Genomic DNA, 22778 nt, shown 5'->3' with positions numbered 1-22778 from the left:
TGCCTAGCAGCACACACGTAGGTAATAAGTGGCTGAGTCACTCAGGTCTACTGCGTCTTAGTTCAGATCTATTTCCATCACATAACATCAGCACGGCCAGAAAGTCATGGAGTCAGAAGACTTGGCTTCAAGTTGATGCCTCTTAATGATACAGACTAGATGACATGGAGAGGTCACTTAGACTCTCAGTAGCTGGGTACCTCCTTAAGGCTTTTAAGCAGAGGAATTGCTGATCACATTGGTAGAAGTTCACCAGACCAAAGACATCATCAGTTTATATCTTCCAAAACATTATCTTCTCCATACTGCACTTTTTTGTATGTTTCTGATATCTCCTAAAAAGTAAATGTGCCACACAATCCATTGCATCTGGCCACCTGCAATGATGCTTCCTATCTCTCCCTTACATCTTTTTTTCCTTCACATTTGTCCTGATTGGTGCTATATTCTCCAAATCCCTGAACCTTCCAGATATCACACCCACACCAGCCTGATCCCTAAAGCTTTGGTTAAAACCATTATGGTTACTACTAGAAAAGCCATTTCAATCAACTTCCCAACATGTCCATTCATCATTCTGGATTTACCACTATATCTTCAGCCATTAGAAGCAATGCCTCCTCCACTTTTTCTCATGCTGAATCTTTCATACATCCTCTGATATTTCTTCCTTCTTTATCAAACAGTATCTCACCTTATGATAATATCTATCTGTCTCCCTCTCTCTTTTTGTTAGATGGGAGGGAGTGTAATCTGGATCTGTGTATCTAATGGTAAGAGGAACTTCTAGTGATGAAATTCTCTCTATCAAATTACTACTTTTTAATAGACTTGAATGGCTACCTGGGACATGGATTATAACCAATGTTACACAGCCAGTAATATACCCAAAACCAATACCATCTTGATTCCAAAGCCAACTCTCTGTATTATATCATACTTCTCATTTAATCATACTTTACATTAAACTGCAAATTTCTTGACATTAGAGACTTATTTTTACTTTATCTCTATATCTTTGACACCTACAACTTGTATTTTCCACAGTTTTAAGGCATAAACTATCAGAAGAAGAATTTTAATGTTAATAAGATTTGTTTCATGGGGCAACTTGGGTAACTGAAAACACTACAATTTCCAATCAACTCACTCTCTTCTGCCTATCCATCAATAGTATACGAACAAGACATATGTACTTATGGACAGGATCAATGAACTATCCATTCCATTACATATTGTAGCCTATATCGTTGCCATCATTCATCCTCTTGTTTATTCCTGATGGATAAATTAAATCAGATTCCTTTGAGTCATGAGCCACCAAAACTTCAAAGGAGAGATGTTTGATAAACAGAAGAAATCTACAGCATGTTACCAATAAAGAATTGTGTATAGTAAGAGACATAAAATGTCACATCAAAGAGATATACAACCAGAAAAGAAGGCAAACCTTTATTACCGCAAGAGGAAGGAATAGCTGATGGACAGTAAAGTCTTCAAGATGTAGAGTAGATTCTCTGTTTCTAAAAAGTCACAAGCAAAAGTTGCATAGGATAAGAAGGCATAGATAGAGTAAAATTTGCACCAGTAGAGGAATATTGAGGAGATTAAAGAGTCAATGGATCATCAAAGCATCTCCAGTTGTGATTTCTCAAAGTAGAGACTTAATACATATTTGAATTTAGCTAAAAGTGTTATGAGAATTCATTGAAAGGTGGAGATTACTTCCAGTTAGGAACAAGATTAGGGAGTTTAGTAAATGAGGTTTCATTTGAATTAGTTTTATTATTTTTTTAGGTTTGAATAATTTTAATTAATTAATTAATTAAGAATATTTTTCCATGGCTACATGATCCATGTTCTTTCTCTCCCCTCCTCCCACTATCCTCCCATAGCCAATGAGCAATTCCACTGGGTTTTACATGTGTCATTGATCAAGACTTATTTCCATATTCTTAATATATGCATTAGGGTGATCTCTTAGAGTTTACATCCCCAATCATATCCCCATCGACCCATGTGATCAAGCAGTTGTTTTTCTTCTGTGTTTCTACTCCCACAGTTCTTTCTCTGGATATGATTAGTGTTCTTTCCCATAAGTCCCTCAGTCATCGCTGCTAGTAGAGAAGTCCATTACATTCATTTGTACCACAGTGTATCAGTCTCTGTGTATGATGTCCTCCTGGTTCTGCTCCTTTCACTCTGCATCAATTCCTGGAGGTCTTTCCAGTTCACATGGAATTCCTCCAGTTTTTTATTCCTTTTAGCACAATAATATTCCATCACCAGCAGATATCACAATTTGTTCAGTCATTCTCCAGTCAAAAGCAATCCCCTCATTGAACTAGTTTTAAAAGATAAGTACTATTCTAGCAATTGATAAGGGAATTACAGGAGCGTGGGATGACAAGACCAAAGGTTCATAAAATGGAAAGAATAAAGGCAGAGATGATGGAGAATTCTGAAAACAGTGACTTATGTCATTGTCTTTTGCAAGATTAAATCTAGAGACTAGAGAAATGGAAAACTGATCTTGAGAAAGGTAAACAAAAAAATAGAAGGAAAGGCAATAAGTTTTATTAACTACCTACTATGTATTAGATAATTCACAAATATTTTATTTGGTCTTTGCAAAAACCCAGTAAGGTAGAGATTTTTATAATCTAATTTTATAGTTGAACAAACTGAGGCAAAGTTAGTTGACTTGCCTGGGGGTCACATAGCTAATAAGTATCCAAGACTAAATTTGAACTCAAGACTTCCTGACTCCAGGGCTAGCCCTCTATCACTATGCCACTTGTGCAGGAGACCAGGAATTGAATTCTCCTCTACTACTAACTCACTATATATTCTTAGTCAAAGCATTTCCCTTTCCTTGGTCTGTTTTCTCATTTCAAATAAGGGGATCATATTAGATAACAATTAAGGTACTTTAGAGCTCTATCATTCTTTGCTCCAAAGTTCTATCCATCCCAACTCCCCCATGCATATTTTTTCTACATTCTAAATATTCTGCATTGAAAGATTCCTTCTTATTCTAAGATTCTATGGTCTTTGTTCTAATTTCCTGTGTTCTAAGGTTCAGCCCTAAAATTCTATGAACTAGATCATTCCCTCAAAGCTATGGAGGAGTAGGGATAGAAATTGAACTGAACAAGGTATTTAAAAAGTTAGAAATTTTCTTAGCCCAAGGTCCAAGAAATAGGACTAAGGCTGCAGCAAGCATATCAGAGATTCAGATGTGGCTTGCCAAGATAACCTCCTACAGATTATTAATGTATTTCTAGCTCATAGAATTTTCTCTTCTATAAGAATAGCTGGCTTGTCACCTCAAGCTATAGTGCCCAGCCCCTCTATCCACTCAAATTCCCCTTCTGTCCTTCCTTCCATTTCATGTTGACAACTGAAAAGATGACATTGAGGAGAGGGATTCAGCCCAGGCTGATAAAAACAATGTGAAGCAGTGAGATTGGGAGCTTATCAGCCAAACAGGACAGGCGATAGAAAAAGTAATCAACTTAAAGCTCTTATCAAAATCTCTCTTGAGAAAAGGCTTTAAAATTCTGTCATTGCTCAAGGAAAAATTATCGGATTATTTTAAAGGAATTCCATTAGCCACCTACTAGACCGTGTACATATAAGACTACATGTCTGCAAAGAAAAAACTCAAGGTGGTTTCTGTTTTGAGTTTCTAGATACCATGGAAATCAGTACCTTCAAATTTCAAATGTTCTGTGATGTCAACAGTTGGATGACTGCTTCTGGCTGAAGGAATCCCAACTGCCATGACTCATTATCTCAGTAGAAATCTGCCTTTAGAAGCCGCTGAGTCTAGGGGTGAAAATCATTTTCCAAATTTAGCTAGATTAGTCCTTGGGTGACAAAATGTCTCCAGGCCTAGAGCTAAAAACTTTGCAGTTCAGGAGGACCCTCTGCTCCATAGAGAGTCTAATATTACTGAAATGACTGAACAACAGCAGCACTTCTTGGAAAAATCCTAGAATAAGTCACTGAAGAAATAATTGGTGGCCATCTCAAAATGGACCAATGGGCTACATCTAGAACAAGTCAAACCAGATTCAATTAATTTATTTTTTTTTTGGCAGGATTACTAAACCAGAAGAGGAGGAGAATGTCATGGATAAGGTTTAACTATATGTTAGCTAAGCTATTGACAGATTATCTCATAGTGTCCTTGTGGAGAAGATAGAGAGATAAGAGCTAAACAGCAGGACAGTTTCATAGTTCAGAACTGGTTGGTTGGCCAGATTTAGATTTAGATTTAGAGTGATTGTTCCTAGTTCAATGTTAGTATGGCAGGACTTCTCAAGGGGAGAATTCCAGGGATCTTTTGTCAGTCCTTTGCTATTTAACATTTCTGTCAACGATTTGGTTGAAGTCAAGTTTGCAGTTGTTGCAAGGCTAAGAAAGTTAGCTGTCACAATAAGATAAGGGATCAGAGATCCAAAAAGATCTTGACAGATTAGAATAGAGGGTGCTCTAAATTTTTTGGACAAAGTACCTTTATCAGTCAAAACAATTAGTCTACACATCTTTATTTATATACATATATATATATATGTATGTATCTATATAAATTATATAAACAATTATATAAATAATTATATAAAAATCTATCCAAAACAAACAAAAATGGAGGATGTGGGGAAATGAGGAGAACAGAACTGATGCTCTGAGGATTAAGGTGGTTTAGCTATGGGGTAATGTGAGAAACAAGAACTGGGTATGCTGAAGAAGAGGAAAAAATTTCCCATTGACATCATAGCTGCTGCTGTAGCTCTGGGTGGTAGGTGAAGTGGTTTAAAATTTTCCTGAGCTTACAATAAAAGTAGGGAGATTAAAATTTATTGGGAAGTGGCAGAATTCAAGAAGAATTAGATAATTATGGATAAAAGGGAAGTATGATTGTGTTGGAGACAAATGCCATAGTCAACTATTACAAGGATGGTGGGATTCAATCCACTGTCCATACTGTAATTAATTGCTCATACTTCCCTTGGAGTCATGCTATTCCACTCCCTTTCCCTGCTATGTAGCCCCAGGCCCTGCAATAAAAAATACTAGATTGCAGGACTGGGGAGAATCTAAACAAAGATATAATGATATGAAATGTTGTAGAGATAAACATTATGTCTTATACATGGGTAAAACAATCAACTCCACCTGGGAAAACCATAGTAGCTACCAATTCTCATAAAAGATATGAATATTTTAGGGGATTTCAAGCTTCATTGGAATCACAAATGTGTTGTGATATAATGTGATACATCAATAATTTTTTTTTAAAATGTGATCATGGACTACATTGAGAGATCTAATTTCCAGGATTAGGGACAATAATCAAACTTGATGTGGTCTGCCTTTATTAGTGTTGCCCACTGGCAGTTGTTTGCTGCCTCGAATGTTGTATTAATGTCTAGGCACCAAAGTTTGAGAGCATTGGTAAATTTGATAAAATCCCAACGATGGTGACCAGAATATGAGAATTAATTGGAACTTGTCATGATTAGCCCAGAAGGGAAAATAAAGGTAGGCAATAAGAATTTATTTATAAAGTATCGACTATGTACCAGGCACTGTGTCAAACACTATACAGATATTATCTCATTTTATCTTCACAACAAATCCTGAGTTATTTTCTATTATTATCCCCATTTTAACTTTTAAGAAAATGAGGCAAAGAGAGGCTAAGTGATTTGTCCAGGTTCTCAAACAATTAGTAAGTATCTGAGACTAGATTTGAACTTAGGTCTTCCTGAATCCAGGCACAGCACTCTGTAGACTATATCACCACCTGAGGAAGACCCATATTATTTATGTTCAGGCATTTTAAGGGTATTTTGCAAGGAGGCCAGCTAGGCGGCAAAGTAGATAGAGTGAGGAGTATCAAGTCAGGAAGATTTATCATCTCAAGTTCAAATTTGGTTTCAGACACTTACTATGTGTCCCTGGACAAATCATTTAACCTCTTTGCCTCAGTTTCCACATTTGTAAAATGAGCTGTAAAAGGAAATGGCAAACCATATCTTTGCCAAGAAAACCCCAACTAGGTCAGGAAGAATCAGATATGACCAAATAGCAATAATTTGGAGAAAAGATTAGACTTGTTCTATTTTCTGTCCAAAGGTTAGAACCAGGAACAATGGGTAGAAACTTTTAAAAAAGTCTATTTTAGCTTTAATGACAGAAAAATTTCTAATAAGTAAAGTTGCCCAAAAGTAGATTGAGATATCTCAAGAGGTCATGGTTATCCTTTCCTTAGAGGCATTTAAGCAGAAGCTGAATGATCACTTGTTAAGCATGTTATTGTTTCCTTTTTAGTCTAGCTGATCACCAAAGTACAATATCTTCCAACTCTCAAATCCATGTTTCTGTGATTATAAAAGTAACATATTGATATGAATTCCACAACTAGGTGGTGCAGTGGATTGAGCACCATGCTTGGATACAGAAAGATTCACCTTCCTGAGTTCAAATCTAGCCTCAAATACTGACTAGCTGTGTGACTCTAGACTAGCAATGTGACCTGGGACGTCATCTGCCTCAGTTTTCTTATCTGAAAAATGGGGAAAATGATAACACCCACCTCCTAGGATTGTTGTAAGGATGAAATAAAATTATATTTGTAAAGTGATTTGCAAATCGTAAAGTTCTGTATAAATACTAGCTATATTTATATGGTAATGCCGAGTTTTAAATTTATTAATTCATTTGATAAGTTAAATGATCTGAGAAGTTCTCTCTCTTCTGGTTCTAAAACTCTACAAACTTAGAGTAAGCTTCCTTCTCAGCGAAACAAGGTCATTCTGAGTTGAATTTCTTGATGACTTCTTCAGGACTGAGCACCTTCCTGAAACTCTGGTTTCTAAACTCAAAAGGAGATCACACTGATTTCTAGCTCATAGAATGTGAGATTGAGGAGGGATCATATGCATAGACCATTGTGCTTTTGTTTGGTTGTTTTCAGAACTGTCATATCTTAGAATGTCAAAGGTTAACCTTGGAAAGGACTTCATAACCTAAAATGTAAAAGAAACAATATGTCAGAGGTAGAAGAAATCTTCAAATATAGATGTAAAAACACAAGAATGTAAAAATCCAAAACAAAAACAGTCAGCCAGACAGTTTTCAGAGGAGATTTAACATGGTTCCCCCATTTTTTTAGATAGGGAAGTTGGGACAAAAAGAAATAGAATGTCTAGCCATTGACCATAAAGCTATTGGTGCTCTCCAACATGGGATTATTGCTTATTTCTTCGGGCAAATTATGACCTCATTTAGAAAGTGAAATATTGAACAGGACAATTTTTTTAAAGAATATAATTTAGGACAAAGAGTGTTTTACTCTAAAATACCCATATCATTTAATACAGTTCAGCAAATATTAAGCCCCAAATAAAACAATGTCTGCCCTAACATAGCTCATAATCTACTAGGGAAATGAGATACATACACAGGTGAATATTTAATGCAAAAGTGAGATTTAAAAAACAACCGCTTGAATGCATGGGTCGGGGTGGACATGATTGAGGGTGTGGACTCAAAACTACCACACCAATGCAACTACCAACAATTTGGAAATTGGTCTTGATCAAGGACACATGACAAAACTAGTGGAAATGTGCATCGGCCATGGGTGGGGGGAGTGCAGGGGGCGAAGGGGAAAGGAGGAGCATGAATCATGTAACCATGTTAAAAATGAATATTAATAAATGTTTGGAAAAAAAAGAAGATAAATATACGAAGAGAAAAAAAAAGTGAGATTTATTTCCATGAAATACCTGCTTCCTTTCCTTGATATTTCACTTCAATTTGCCTGCGTTTGGTGTTGAAATGCCTTTGCATTAGTCCTTAAGGCATTTTGTTTCTGTGCTTTGTGAATTGTAGACAAACTAAGGGAAGGCAATGAGACAGACACAGTATTTCTCCCATCATTCACTCTCCTGGTTCATATGTGTTCACTAAAACACACATCTAGCAAGTCAGCCTAAAAATCATTTGACCAATCCGAAAGCCTCTGGGACATCAAAGGGAATGAGCCCCCTGAGAATTGCATGGAACCTCTCCCCTGAATTTTCCAAATCTGGGTCCCTTCACTCCTATAGCCAAGTCAGAAAAATAATAGCCCAATAATAGCTATCTTAGACCTTGGGGAAGTATGACACTGTACATGGTCACAAATGGGGCTCTTCCATTTCTACAGCTAGGATCTCAACATTCATTCAGATAAAACCTAGTAAGTGCCTCTTAGGAGCAGATTTTTCTGACTCTGGAAATAATAGTTTATTAACAATTGCCTTATTTGGTGGAATAGGCTCAACTGAACTCATCTGAGACTCTTTTTCCTTATCAAAAGTCAAGTTTTGACTACTCTCAGCAATGCAATTATCTGGGACATTTCTGAAGGACTTAAGACAGGGAATGTTATCTACCTCTGGAGAAGGAACTGTTGAGTCCGAGGGATGTGAATCAAAGCATACTCTCTTTCATACCACTGTATTTATGGCTTTATTTGGGGGGGGGGGGAGATCGCTTTTCTATGAGTTTGCTTTTTACAATAACGACCAATTTGGAAGAGTGTTTTACATGATGATAGAGGTATAGCCCAGGTCAAATTGTTTATCACATCTGAGTGAGGGGAGGGAAGCGAGGGAGGGAGATAGTTTAGATCTTATAATTTTGGAAAATGTATTGAAAATTATTGGAAATTATTATTGCATGTATTTGGGAAAATAAAATATCTTTGAATAAACAAAAAGTTGAGTTTAACTCTTATCACCAAAGATGTCATGATGCCCTTGGCAGCAGAGCCCTATACATTAAGTCCCTGTCAGCAAAAGTCATAATTCAGAATTATGACAGCTGGGGCAAACTGAGATCAGGGGAATATCATCTAAGCTATGATTCCTCCTAGACGTGATTGAGGGAGGCTGGAAGCATGGGATTTGAGAGCTAAGGAGAGCAAGGATCTAGGAGTCCGAGGTGTCTAAAAGAGGGCAGGATTTTATTTTTAATGAGGCAAGGTGGTTGCTGAATGATGGTGACAGACTGGAGTGATCTCAAAGTGTCAGTGAGAAACAAGGAAACTGCCAGCTCTTCATCCTGGCCCTTGTGAGAATTTATTTTTTAATATACTATATTAATTTCTACCTAAGGGATCAAGTGAGAAAATTTCTGTATATTCCTGTGCCTGAGTTCTGAGTCAGAGATCCTATCTAATCCATTGCTTTTTACATTTTCTTTGACCTTAAGAATGCCAATGAATATTTTCCCTTTTAACAGAATTCGGTTAATGAAAGAAGGGTCAAGGGACTGTGTATAAATTCTCCATCACATGGGGATGCGGAGGGGAAGATAATTTGATGAACCACTTCCTAATTAGTTATTTACCAATTAGGAATGTTTTGAAATGTTCAAGAGAGGAGCTGAATAATGAGCTCCCCAAAGTGTGTATATGAAAGAGACAGACACTTTATGATAACTGATACAGGACCCTTCAAGGTCTTTGGTCATCAAGAGGGTCACTTGTTATGATGTTGGCCTAATCAATAAACTGATATTCTTACCCCAAACCAATCTCCCTATATAATTTTGATCATAACTGCCTGGAGGTCTCAGGTAGAAGTAAAGGCAGTAGCCAGCACTGGGGAAAGTGCCAAGCCATGCGTTATCTTCAAGAGAAAACTGCCTTTCAATTAAGCACTTCAAGAAGGAAAGAAAGTGAGACGTAAAGATCTAGGATTATATGTTTAGTGCAAGGAAAGGACCTGAGAGATCATCTAATCCAACCTTCAGGGTCAAAGAGATAATAATAAATAATAGTAACAAAATTTATGTAGTTCTTTATAATTTGAAAAATTCTACATCTATATAAATGATTCCATTTGATTCTCAAAACAATTCTATATAATTAGTATTATTAATATCTTGTGTTAAAAATAAAGAAACTAAAGAATTAATTTAAGTCTTGGTCTCAGTGCAAAGTAAGTATCTGAGGCAGTTTTTGAACTCACCTCTATCTGCCTCCAGGTAGAGCAATCTATTCAGAGCAGAAGATAATTGGCAAAAGTGAGAAGGCAAAGCTTCTCTATAAAAATATTAGAAAGCTGCAACAGCTTAGTCTAGTCACTTTTTTCTTTTTTTATTTTGGGCAAGCCACTTCCTCTAGGACTTTGTCTCCTTATCTGTGAAGTGAGGAAATTGGATGAGATAATCTTTAAGCGGGTCTCATTCAGCTCTAACCAGTCATTTCAATACCACCACTGTGTGCTGCTGTTCCAGAAGTTACTGTTGGCCCAGTAATGTCACCGTAGCCTTTCTGCTTTTCCTTTTTGTCAGATTTGTCAGAACAATTTCCTGAAGCCTAATTATGAAAAGTATTATCATCACTGATTGTTCTCAGAACCAGCAGAGCTGACAAAGGCTACTGAAGCTATAATTTTCTAATGGACAGCTGAACACACCCTTCAGAGTAGTTCTTAAGCCTAGACTGAGTAATTTGACTTTTTGATATTTCAGTAACTGTATTTTGGAGCAGTTAGATGGTGCAGGGGTTAAAGCACTAAGCTTAGAATCAGGCAGACTCATCTTCATGAGTTCAAATTCAATCGCAGACATTTAGTAGCTATTTGACCTTGGCCAAGTCATTTCATCCTGTTTGCCTCAGTTTCCTTATCTGTAAAATGAGATGGAGAAGGAAATTTCAAACCACTCCAATCTCTTTGACAAGAAAACCCCAAATGATATCAGGAAGAATCAGACATGACTGAAATGAATGAATAACAAAAACTGTATTTCAAAAATAAAAAGTTATAATTTATGTACGATTTTAAGAATTATAAAACACTTCATACTCATCTTAATCCCCACACTAGACATGGGAAATAGGTACTATTATTATCCCTATTTTACAGATAAAAAAACTGAGCCAATTAAAGGTTTACCTGACTTACCCAGAGTAAGACAACTAGTAAGTAAATAAGACTAAACTTGAACCCAGAATTTCCTAATTTCAAGGCCAATATTTTATTCACCATGCCACTCAGAAGCCAACATATACAAAAGACTTCCTTTGTAAATCTATGTACTTTATTTATGGATTTTAAATATTCTAAGAAAAGGTCTACAGGCTTCACCAGATGGCCAAAGGGGACGGTATGTAAGAATCCCTACTTTAAAGGGAATTGGAACGCATTGCTAGAGCTTAACTTCTGGGAAATCAAAGAGAGGGACTCATTGACATGGTCCATAAAGTGAAGCCAAATGGTGTTAACAGAAAACTCTGAATCAAGAACCAGAGTAATATTCCACATTCCATTCTAGAGTTATAGCCTTTATGATCATGGGGGCATTTCCCACACATTCCATATGACTTGGACATTTCAGAAACCTGAAGTGTCCAGACAAGGGCAGACTATTTGGCAAATCCTTGCATAGTTCCAAAGAGCAAGGTTTATTTGTCTTGAGAAATAGGACTTTGAAAGCTGGAAAGTCACCAAGAGGACTAGAATGCTTACATTGGTAGGAGAGTCTGGAGGCACAGGAATTACGAGACCTGAATCCCAAGCCAGATTCTTCCATTGCCAAGCTCTACCTCTTTGGGAAAGTCCTTTGCCTTCCCTGGACCTCCATTCTCTCTTCTTAAGAAAATGTGGGAGTTGGACTAAATAATCTCAAAGGTCCCTTCCAGCTCTGATGATCTCACTCCCACACAACTTGGAAGGGACTACAGGGGTCTAGGATTCTAAATAAATGTTAGAAAAAGAAAGGACAAGACAATGGACCAAATCTGAAACTTATTTTAATAAGAACATCGGGATGCAAGCGGAAAAGATTAAGGACAGGAACACATAGTCTACAGATTCACATTCTCTTCCCATAGAGAGCTGCCAGCTCAGAAAGGATGTGGTTTGAGTTCAGTTCTACTGAGGAGATTTGTGGCCTTTTCTGTTTTCCTTGAGGTCAGAAATTCTGAGGGAAACATTGGCAGGATTACAGTGCTTTAAACTCACAGAATTACAGGATTTTAGATCTGAAGGTACTTCAGGGGCCATCTAGTCTAACCTGTACCTGAAAAATAATTCCCTCTACAGCAAACTTCATAAACAATCATCAACCCTTGGCTTCAAGAGCTCTGATCAGAGGGAGCTTGCTTCCTCCAGGGCAGTGCTAGCAACAAACTGTTGGGATGTTTTCCATACATTGAGCAAAAATATTCTCTTTCAGTTTCTACCCACTGCTCCTAATTCTTCTCTCTGGTACCAAGCATAACAAATATAATCCATCTTCCCCAGGATGATCCTTCAAAAGTTTGAAGGCAAATATTATACCTTATCTTTTTAAAGTCCATTTCTTCCTTTTTAAATTTTTTCAAGTTATGCATTTTGTTTTATTCATCTATCTTTTCCACTTTTTTGTTTTTGTTGTTTAGACATTTCAGTCAGGTCCGTCTCTGTGTATGAGTACATTTTGGAGAGTTTTCTTGGTAGAGATACTGGAGAGAGTTTGCCATTTCCTTCTCCAGTTCATTTTATACATGAAGAACGTGAGACATCAGTTAAAGTCACTTACTTGCCTGAGGTCACACAGCTAGTAAGTGTCTGAAGCCAGATTTTAACTTAGAAAATGAGTCTTCCTGACTCTAGGCCCACCACTTTATACACTGTGCCACCTAGCTGCCCTTATTTTTCTCACTACATACTTTCACTGAGCAAAGTTTAAAAAGCAAAACAAAAAACGAATCCTTCCACACATATCTACATAGCTTGGCAAAATAAATGTCCACATTAAGCATCTGCAAAATTATATTTCCCTTTATGCATATCAAGTTCATCATCCCTCTGTAAAGAGGTGGATGGTGTGATTTGTCTTTATTCTTTTACTTGTGGTTTCTTATTGATAACATTGATTGATAACATTGATAACATTGCTCAAAGTTTTTAAGTCTTTCAAAGATGTTTTCCCTACAATTTTGTTATCATACACATTGTTCTCCTAGTTCTGCTCCCTTCACTCTGCATCAGTTCATAAAGGTCTTTCATTTCTTCTGAAATTATACATTTCATCATTTCTTGTAGCATAATAATATAATCATACTCTTATGTCCAACTTCTCCAAATTAAGTATATATAGTTTTATTGACCCATCTTCATATGACTCAAATTCAAGGTCATTTGCTACCTTGAATGCTTTCCTCTGATAATGAAAAAAAATGTGAAGGAAGGTGGCCTAGCAGTACAAGCTATTAAACTATACTATAAAGCAGCAGTCATCAAAACAATATGGTACTGGGGGGCAGCTGGGTAGCTCAGTGGATTGAGAGCCAGGCCTAGAGACGGGAGGTCCTGGGTTCAAATCCGGCCTCAGACACTTCCCAGCTGTGTGACCCTGGGCAAGTCACTTGACCCCCGTTGCCTACCCTTACCACTCTTCCACCTATGAGTCAATGCACAGAAGTTAAGGGTTTAAAATTAAAAAAAAAATATGGTACTGGCTAAGAGACAGAAGGGAGGATCAGTGGAATAGACTTAGGGTAAGTGACGTCAGCAAGACAGTCTATGATAAACCCAAAGAGCCCAACTTTTGGGACAAAAATCCACTATTTGACAAAAACTGTTGGGAAAATTGGAAACAATATGGGAGAGATTAGGTTTAGATCAATATCTCACACCCTACACCAAGATAAATTCAGAATGAGTGAATGACTTGAATATAAAGAAGGAAACTATAAGTAAATTACGTGAACACAGAATAGTATACTTGTCAGATCTCTGGGAAAGGGAAAATTTTAAAACCAAGTAAGAGTTAGAAAAAAATTACAAAATGTAAAATAAATATTTTTGATTACATTAAATTAAAAAGGTTTTGTACAAACAAAGACAATGCAACCAAAATCAGAAGAGAAACAACAAACTGGGAAAAAATCTTTATTAAAAAAAAAAAAAACTCTGACAGAGGTCTAATTACTAATATATATGAGGAGCTAAATCAACTCTATAAAAAAATCAAGCCATTCCCCCATGGATAAATGGGCAAGGGACATGAATAGGCAATTTTCAGATAAAGAAATCAAAACTATCAATAAGCACATGAGAAAGTGTTCTAAATCTCTAATAATTAGAGAAATGCAAATCAAAACAACTCTGAGGTATCACCTCCCACCTAGCAGATTGGCTAAAATGATAGCAGGGGAGAGTAATAAATGTTGGAAAGGATGTGGCAAAATTGGGACATTAATGCATTGCTGGAGGAGTTGTGAACTGATCCAACCATTCTGGCTGGCAATTTGGAACTATGCCCAAAAAGCTCTAAAAGAATGCCTGCCCTTTGATCCAGCCATACCATTGCTGCATTTGTACCCCAAAGAGATCATAGGAGAAAAAACTTGTACAAAATAGCTGCCCTTTTTGTGGTAGCAAAAATTGAAAAACAAGGGTATGTTCTTCAATTGAGGAATGGCTGAACAAATTGTGGTATATGCTGGTGATGGAATGCTACTATGCTCAAAGGAATATTAAACTGGAGGAATTCCATGTGAACTGGAAAGACCTCCAGGAATTGATGCAGAGTGAAATGAGCAGAGCCAGAAGAACATTGTACACAGAGACTGATACACTGTGGTGCAATCGAACATAACGGACTTCTGTACTAGCAGCAATGCAATGATCCAGGACAATTCTGAGGGATTTAGGGAAAAGAACGCTACCCACATGCAGAGGAAGAACTACAGGAGTGGAAACACAGAAGAAAAGCAACTGCTTGAATACTCAGGTTGATGCAGACATGATTGGGGATGTAGACTAGAAACAACCAAACCAATGCAACTATCAATAATATGGAAATAGGTCTTGATAGATGACACATGTTAAAACCAGTGGAAATGCGCATTCGCTATGGGTAGGGGATGAAGGGGGGAGTGAAGGGGAAAGTAAGAATATGAATCATGTAACCCTGGAAAATTTTTTCTAAAAAATAAAAAAAAATTAAAATTAAAAAAAAAGAATGCTGTAGATAAAAGGGAAAAACAAACAAACAAACAAACAAATAGTTGGTGTTTTCCTCTGGAATCATTTCACTTTCTCAATGTGATACCCAGAAATGAGTGTAGTATATTAGTGTCTGACCAGGGCAGAGTACAGAAGGATTAGTAGATATTAGTAGAATGATTGAGCTTAAATTCAACTGACTCACTATATGTTACCAGTCATGGGCCCCAGATTATCAGAGTCCACTTCCAATCTCATCCAATTGTTCACCATAGGACCATCTCCAGACTTCTCATCGTCTTATTTCTTACCACCTTGAAGAGAACCTAAGAATTTGATACTCAACATAACTTCCTTCCTCCACTCCCTGCCAGATATTAGAGGAGTTAAACCATTTATCTTTAATAATTCCACCCTGACTAATAATTAATTTAATAACTTAATAATTCACCTTGATTGTTGAATGGCTGACCACTTTGGTCCCAATCTGATCATGCTCAACATGGCATCTGACTGGACATCTTACCATATTCTCTTCATTCATGAATATACTCCCTCCTCTCCCTTCCACCAACATCTCTTGCTCGGGGCCCAGTAATGCCATCAGTAATAGCATTGCTCCTAGAATGAGCCATGTCAATTGGTTTCCTTGTGGATCAACTCACCATTCCTATGAATGATCCCTTCCATGACCACCATTGCCATATTTGTGTTGTCTCCCTCCATTATAATGTAAGTTCCTTGAGAACAAAGACTGATTGACTTTTGTGCTTTTATATACCTGTGGTTAACACAATGCCTGGCACACATTTTTTTTTCCTTATTCAGGATTATCACCTCCTTATTCTAGGAAGTTGTGCCTTTTTAAAAAAAATTTTGCCCATCAAATAGCACTATTGATTTACTGAATTTTCATTCCATAAAGTCTCCAGAACTTTTTTAGACCTAATACCACCTTCTTCATGAAACCTCTCCTAGACACCTAGCTAAAAATAATCTTTCATCACTCTAACATTTCATGTATATTTATCACATTTATAATTAATATTGTCCATGTCTTTTCCATCTAACAAATTATAAGCTTTGTGAGAGCAGGGACAACATTATATTTTCTCTTTGTTTTCCCAAGACATACTGTAATAGCAATATTATATAGAAAAAATACAATGGAAAGAGAATTGAACTTGATATCAAAAGACGTGGGTTGTTCCCCAAGCACCATGAAACTGTGCATCACTTTGACCCAGCAATAGTGCTAATAGGTCTTTATTCTAAATAGATCAAAGATAGGGGGAAAGGACCTCATACAAAAATATTTATAGCAACTCTTTTAGTAGTGGCAAAAAACTGGAAAAAGAAGGAATGTCTTTCACTTGGGGAATGACTGAACAAGTTGTGGTATATAATTGTAATGGAATGCTATTTTGTCATAAGAAATGACCATCACACACACACACACACACACACACAAAACATGCAAAGTCCTATATGAAGTGATGCCAAGTGACGTGAGCAGAACCAGACGAACACTGTACACAGTAACAGCAATAATGTATGATGACCAACTGTGACAGACTTGACTATTATCAGCAATGCAAGGGTCCAAGACAACTCCAAAGTACTCATGATGAAAAAGGCTAACCACTGCCATAGAAAGATCTGATGGATTCTGAATGCAGATTGAAGGGTACCATTCTTTACTTTATTTTATTCATGAATTTTTCCTCTAGTATAAGAGATATGTATCTTCTTTCACAACATGATGAACATGGAAATATATATAGCATGACAGCACATATATAATCTATATTGTATTACTGCCATCTCAAAAAAGGAGGGGAGGGAGGGAGAGAACATAGATCATAAAATCTGAAAAACTGATCATTTAAAATTGTATTTCTATATAATCTGAAGAAAATATAATAAAAATTAAAATTAGAGACACAGGTTCAGGTCTTAATCCAATAATTACTAGCTATGTGACTTTGAGCAAGTTGCTCTGACTCTGAATCTTAGCTTCTTCATCAGAAAAATGAATAGGGTTGAGTAAATAATAATCATGATGAAAAGAGAAAAGGTTCTGGGTTCCTAGGACATGAATTTGGATATCATCTTTTTTACCAATGACCTGAATAACTTTTGAGTCATTCACATCTCTCTGAACCTTTATTTTCATATCTGCAAAATCAGGGAGATTGGACTGGATGGCCTCATTGTAAGCTATAAAATTTACAAAATGCTTTATATAAAACATGACATCTGTTGACCCTCAAAAAAATTTGTGAAATAGACCCTAAGTCTTAGTTCTATTTTAACTATACGGTAGCTGAGAAGTCAAGTGATTTGCCCAAGACCACAGTACTAGAAAGTTGACAAATTAGAACTCAGGTCTTCAGACTCAGAGACCTAACCATTCACCCTTGGAAAGTCAACCCTGATTGGTTTTCTTGTGATTTCAATTTGGTTCTTTTTGAGAAAGCAGTAACATATCAGTATCAAAATAAAAAGGATAAATTCGCCACCAAAGGAGAAGAGAATTCAGTAATAGCACTTTCTGGTATTTAGCCATATATGGTAATGATATCCAAACCCTCAAAACTGGTTCTGAAATGGACCTTAGAAATCAAAGTTCTCTCTTACCCCCAAAAAAGGAAACTAAGGCCCTGAGAAGAAGCTATTTAATTAATTTTGTTTATGTCTAATCAAATAGAATTGGAAAGGCAAAATTTGAATTGAAATGAGGCAGTACAGTTGGACAAAATGAAAATAAGGAAAATTCCCACTCAACTGTTTGGAGAGCTCCATGAACTCTGGCTAAAGCCAATTCTTCTCTTCTGGGAACAGCATTCACTTGGAGGAACCTCAGAGAAACCACCATGTGGGTGAAGCAACGTAAATTCTGCAGAAAATTTGGGATGCTTCTCAGCCCTATTCCAGGCAGCTTCCTCCATGAAGTGAGGAACCAAAATGATAATCACAGATCTGAAAACTCAACATCTGTTTACTTTAGCCCCTTTCCAACATATTTTCACTCGTTAAAGGGAATGTCGTTCACACCCACAGATGTGTTATTTCACAGGGATGTTTTGTATGGTGAAATTTTCCCCCCTCTGAATAAAAGGCTCTTATGGTTGCATGTGCCCTGACAGCCACAAATAGGAGACGATGAAAGGGAAAGGCACGAAGCTGCAATAGAAATGCTACCAATATGGATCCATGCCCAGAGACCAACTTCCACAGTCATGTGTGATGTGTGTGCGCGCTTCACAGTCTTGAAATGCCAAACCACCCAAGGAAAATCAACTGTCACTCCCCTGCCTTAACTTCAACTTGGTAGTGAAGCCTGAATTTTCAGTCCTGGGGCCTGATTGCTATCCCAAGGAAATTTGACAAGGTTGGCCTTCCATGGATGGATGGTGGCAGAATAGAGTCCCGTGTCCTCCCCTCACAGGGCTAAATAAATGCTGGTGCTGGACTGAGAGTGTGGGGCCCTGGTGTCTCATCCTGATCCTGTGACTTTGAGTAAATCATTTATTCACTGATTCGGGTTCCACCACTAAAATACATTTGCTACATGAACTCAGACACTTGCTAACTGTGGGACCCTGAGAAGTCAATTCACCCTCTTTGTCTCAGTTTCTTCATTTGTCAAAAATGAGCTGGAGAAGGAAATGGCAAACCACCCCCCCCCAGAATCTCTCCCCAAAAATTCTTAATCAGGAATCATGAAAAGTCAGCTACAACTGAAAAGACTGAACAACAAACCATGAACCCAGGCAAGTGACTTTATGTGTCATTGCCCCAGGTAACTCTCTAAGATTATAAAATGGAGAGAAGGTGCCAATGTGCATTGGTAAAAAGAGTCTCCTCATCCAGCAGTGCCCTATAGCGATGAAATAACAGGTCCAGTCTCTAACCACATATCCCATTCACATTTGTAATATAAAGGCGTTTGACTCCAAGGTGTTGGGTTCAAAGGTCCTTTCTAGCTCTGACATCCTAAGATTAAATATTCTATATTTCCTTAAATCCTTTGCTGCTGTAACATTCTACCGTTCTATGCCATAGTGTTTTCTAGTTCTAACATACAATGAATCTTTGAGTCTATGAAGCTACCTAACCTGAGGGATCTTTGTTTGCTATTGTTTATGGGGGTGCAGGAAGGGAGAGGAAGGAAGAGACAAAAGATGAGCAGGGCCGATGAGGACTAGAAACTAGGAAAGAGAAAGAATCCAATCTTTCACAAAGTCTGATTTTCTTCAGGGCTGCCGGCCAGGGGTTCCTTCAATTTTTTTTAAACTCTTATTTTCCATCTTAATATCAATTCTAAGGCAGAAAAGTGGCAAGGACTAGGCAATCAGGGTTAAGTGACTTGCCCAGAGTCATACAGGTAGGCAGAGTCTAAGGCTAGATTTGAATCCATGTCCTCTTGACTGCAGGCCTGGCTCTCTATCCACTGTGCTACCTACCTGCAGGAACCCCTTCTGATAGGTTCTTCTCAGTACTCTTAAGGAACAGGATTCAGTTCTAAACTATTAGGTATATCGATGTCACACAGAGTCAGATCTATCACATCTCAGACTTGCTGTTCTCCTTCTGGCAGTTTCATTCAGAGACATCAGCTAAAGATAAACCATTCTCCCAATGAAGTGGGCATGAGGCCCAGGTCCAAATCGAGGATCTATCCAGGTCCAAGGAGAGGACCTCCTAGAGAGCCTTGCAGAGCTGGGTGGAGAAAGCCAAGGAGAACTATTATTAATAATAAAAATGAATTGATTAAGACTACTACTCACAAATAAATTTGCTTTACAGATTTAAAGTGATTAATGTTCAGCAGACAGCCAATTTAGGACGAGAGGAGATCTATGAGGTCTCCTAGAAAGAGTACTGGACCCAAAGTCAGGGGCCCCAGACCCAAACTAGGTGCCATTCCATAAAATGAGTATAATAGCATTTATTTAACATAATTCATAGGACTGTAATGGAGAAAGCACAATGTAAAATTTCAACTGATATGCAAATGTGTTATTAAGGAGAAAAGGATGACTACTAATTCATTAAATAAAAATATATTACAATCTTAATGTGTTCAATGAACTGTGTCAAGGAGACAGAAAGATTCATAACTCATGCTCCCTGTCCTCAAAGAACTTACCTAGTCAGCGCTGTGACACAGCAGAGAAAACATTGGAGCCAGGAAGACGTGAGTCCAAAGCATGCCTCCAAAACTTACTACATGATCACTTAATCTCTCTAGGTGTCAGTTTTCTCATCTGTAAAACTGTGATAATCTATCTCACAGAGTTGTTGGGAGGATGAAATTAATTAACACGCAAATCTCATTAAATGCTAGGATAATACTATATAAATTTTCTAGAAGAAGGAACAAGAGACACAAAGTATTTACTAAGTACTCACTATGTGCCTGGCACTGTCCTAGCAACTGAATATAGAAAGAAAAAAAAAAGTATCTGCCCTCAAGGAACTTAAATTCTATCAAGAAAGACAATGTTTACATATGTGCAAAATAAAAATTATGCAAAATGATATGCAGAAATATATGAATCCCATATAATCTTGTGGAGAGGGTGCTAGCAGGGAGGGGAATCAGGAAAGATCTTCTGGAGGAAGTAACCCTTGAATTGAGGAAGGAGGAAGGCTAGGACCTCTAAGAGATAGAGAAGAGGAGAGCGTACCATCCAGATCAAATGCAATCATAGATCTTAAGAGCTGAAAGGGACCTCCCTGGCCACCTAATCTAACCCATCTGTGGACAAGAATCTAGCATATGTCTAGCTAGCTTTAACTTGAAGTCTTTTAATGGGGAAGGAGTACAAAGCAGCCAAATTGGCTTTTAGTTACTTAATTATTTTTTTTTAAATTTCCTTACATTGAGCCTAAATCTTCCTCCCCAGCTTTCCCTAATGAATTCACACTCCAACCTCTAGGGCTAGAATGACTCCATAAATATCACCCGTCCCTACCAAAACAATGTTTTTTTGCCCACATTGAGATCTAATTTCCTTCCATCCCTCAGTATTTCTCAGGTCATCCATCCATCACATTTGCACTCACTTCTCTGTCCTTCCTTCCTGATCTTGACCCTTTAGTGAAACAATTCAAGCCTATCCTCTTCTCTAGTTCTGAATCCCTACCATCTTGTCCCATTGTCATTCACACCTTGTCAAACCTAAGTCCAACACCTGGATGATTCCCCAGCGTCTACTTTTACACATACTGCTGAATAGAGCTAGAGGAAGCCATGAAATCCTACTGACAAAGTCCACCACAAATTAAGTTTTCTAATCTCAACTGAGCCCTCCCTCCAGCAAGGCAGTGCTTTTATTCCTCTCTAATTGATTCATTCTTCACAAAACAATTCCAAAATTTGTTTCCCCTCCTCAGGATTTTCATACCTCTTCCCCCATCTTTAGGCTAAAGATCTCACCTCTTTATTTACAAGCAGCTGTGGCTCAGTGTTTAACACATTGAGCCAGGGGTCAGGAAGACCCAGACTCTGACATTTCCTAGCTGTATGACCCTGGGCAAGTCACTTAACTCCATAACAAGGTGGCAGCTAAGTGACTCAGTTGGTTGCTGGACCTGGAATCAAGAAGAACTTAGTTTAAATTTAGTCTCAAACAGTTCCTACTTGTGTAATCCTGAGCAAGTCTTAACCTCTGATTGCCTGACCCTGGAGAAAGAAATAGCAAACCCTCCAATATCCTTGTCAAGAAACCCCCATGGATAGCTATGGTCCATGGGCTCAAAAAGAGTCAGACTTAACTGAACACCAAACCACAACTGTTTTCAGAGAGAAAATCCCCCACTTGCTTCTCTTTCCTTACAGTCTTCTGATAAGAAGATGGCTTTCCTCATTCATATGATAGTGTCTCAAATACAAATCAGAGCCACCATATGTCATCCCCTACTCTCTCACCCTTTTGGCAGTCCTCTTCTAGATGCTTTCTAACTTGTTCACCTATAAATCCCATATAATTTGGTGGAGAGGGTGCTAAAGGGGAGCCCAGATTTGCACACAGTTTTCCAGATATGATGTTTTGGTGGCAGAACTCATGTGTTCTGGATATAATGATCTTCTCATACAGCCAGAAGACACACTAGCCTTTTTCACAGGTCAAATTATGCTGTTGACCTACATTATGCTGACTGTAAATGAAAAACCCCAGACTTTTCCATAGATTATCCACTTACATATTATCTAGCTGAAGGGTAAGGTACCTGTAAAGCCGAATCTTTAACCATGTGTAGATCATTACTTTGTCTTTATTAAGTGCCATCATACTATCTTTAATGCCTCATCCTGCATTATTGAGATCTTTTTTTTGAATCCTAACATCGTGTGAGCTTATGTCTATGTATGTGTATATATGTATATATGTGTCTGTTTCTCTGACTCTCTTTGTACTGTTGTGCGGAGATGCAAAGCATGGAATCCTTGCAAAGGTACAGGGATAGTCCCCTGGAATTCTGAGTGAGGCTATCCCTGTACCTTTGCAAGGATTCCATGCTTTGCATCTCCACACAACAGTACTCATATAAAATATACTTTTCCTCATGGATGGTCTAAATACATTTCTCAGGGGACATTAATAGATACAATTTTACATCTAAGGCCTCTCTGGAAGGAAGGAAAGAAAGAAGAAAGGAAAGAAGGAAGGAAGTGATGAAGGGAGGAAGAAAGAAAGAAAGAAAGAAAGAAAGAAAGAAAGAAAGAAAGAAAGAAAGAAAGAAAGAAAGAAAGAAAGAAAG

The sequence above is a fragment of the Gracilinanus agilis genome, chromosome 3 (assembly GCF_016433145.1).
Source record: "Gracilinanus agilis isolate LMUSP501 chromosome 3, AgileGrace, whole genome shotgun sequence".
In the NCBI taxonomy this organism is placed as follows: domain Eukaryota; kingdom Metazoa; phylum Chordata; class Mammalia; order Didelphimorphia; family Didelphidae; genus Gracilinanus; species Gracilinanus agilis.
This window is presented reverse-complemented; position numbering follows the sequence as displayed.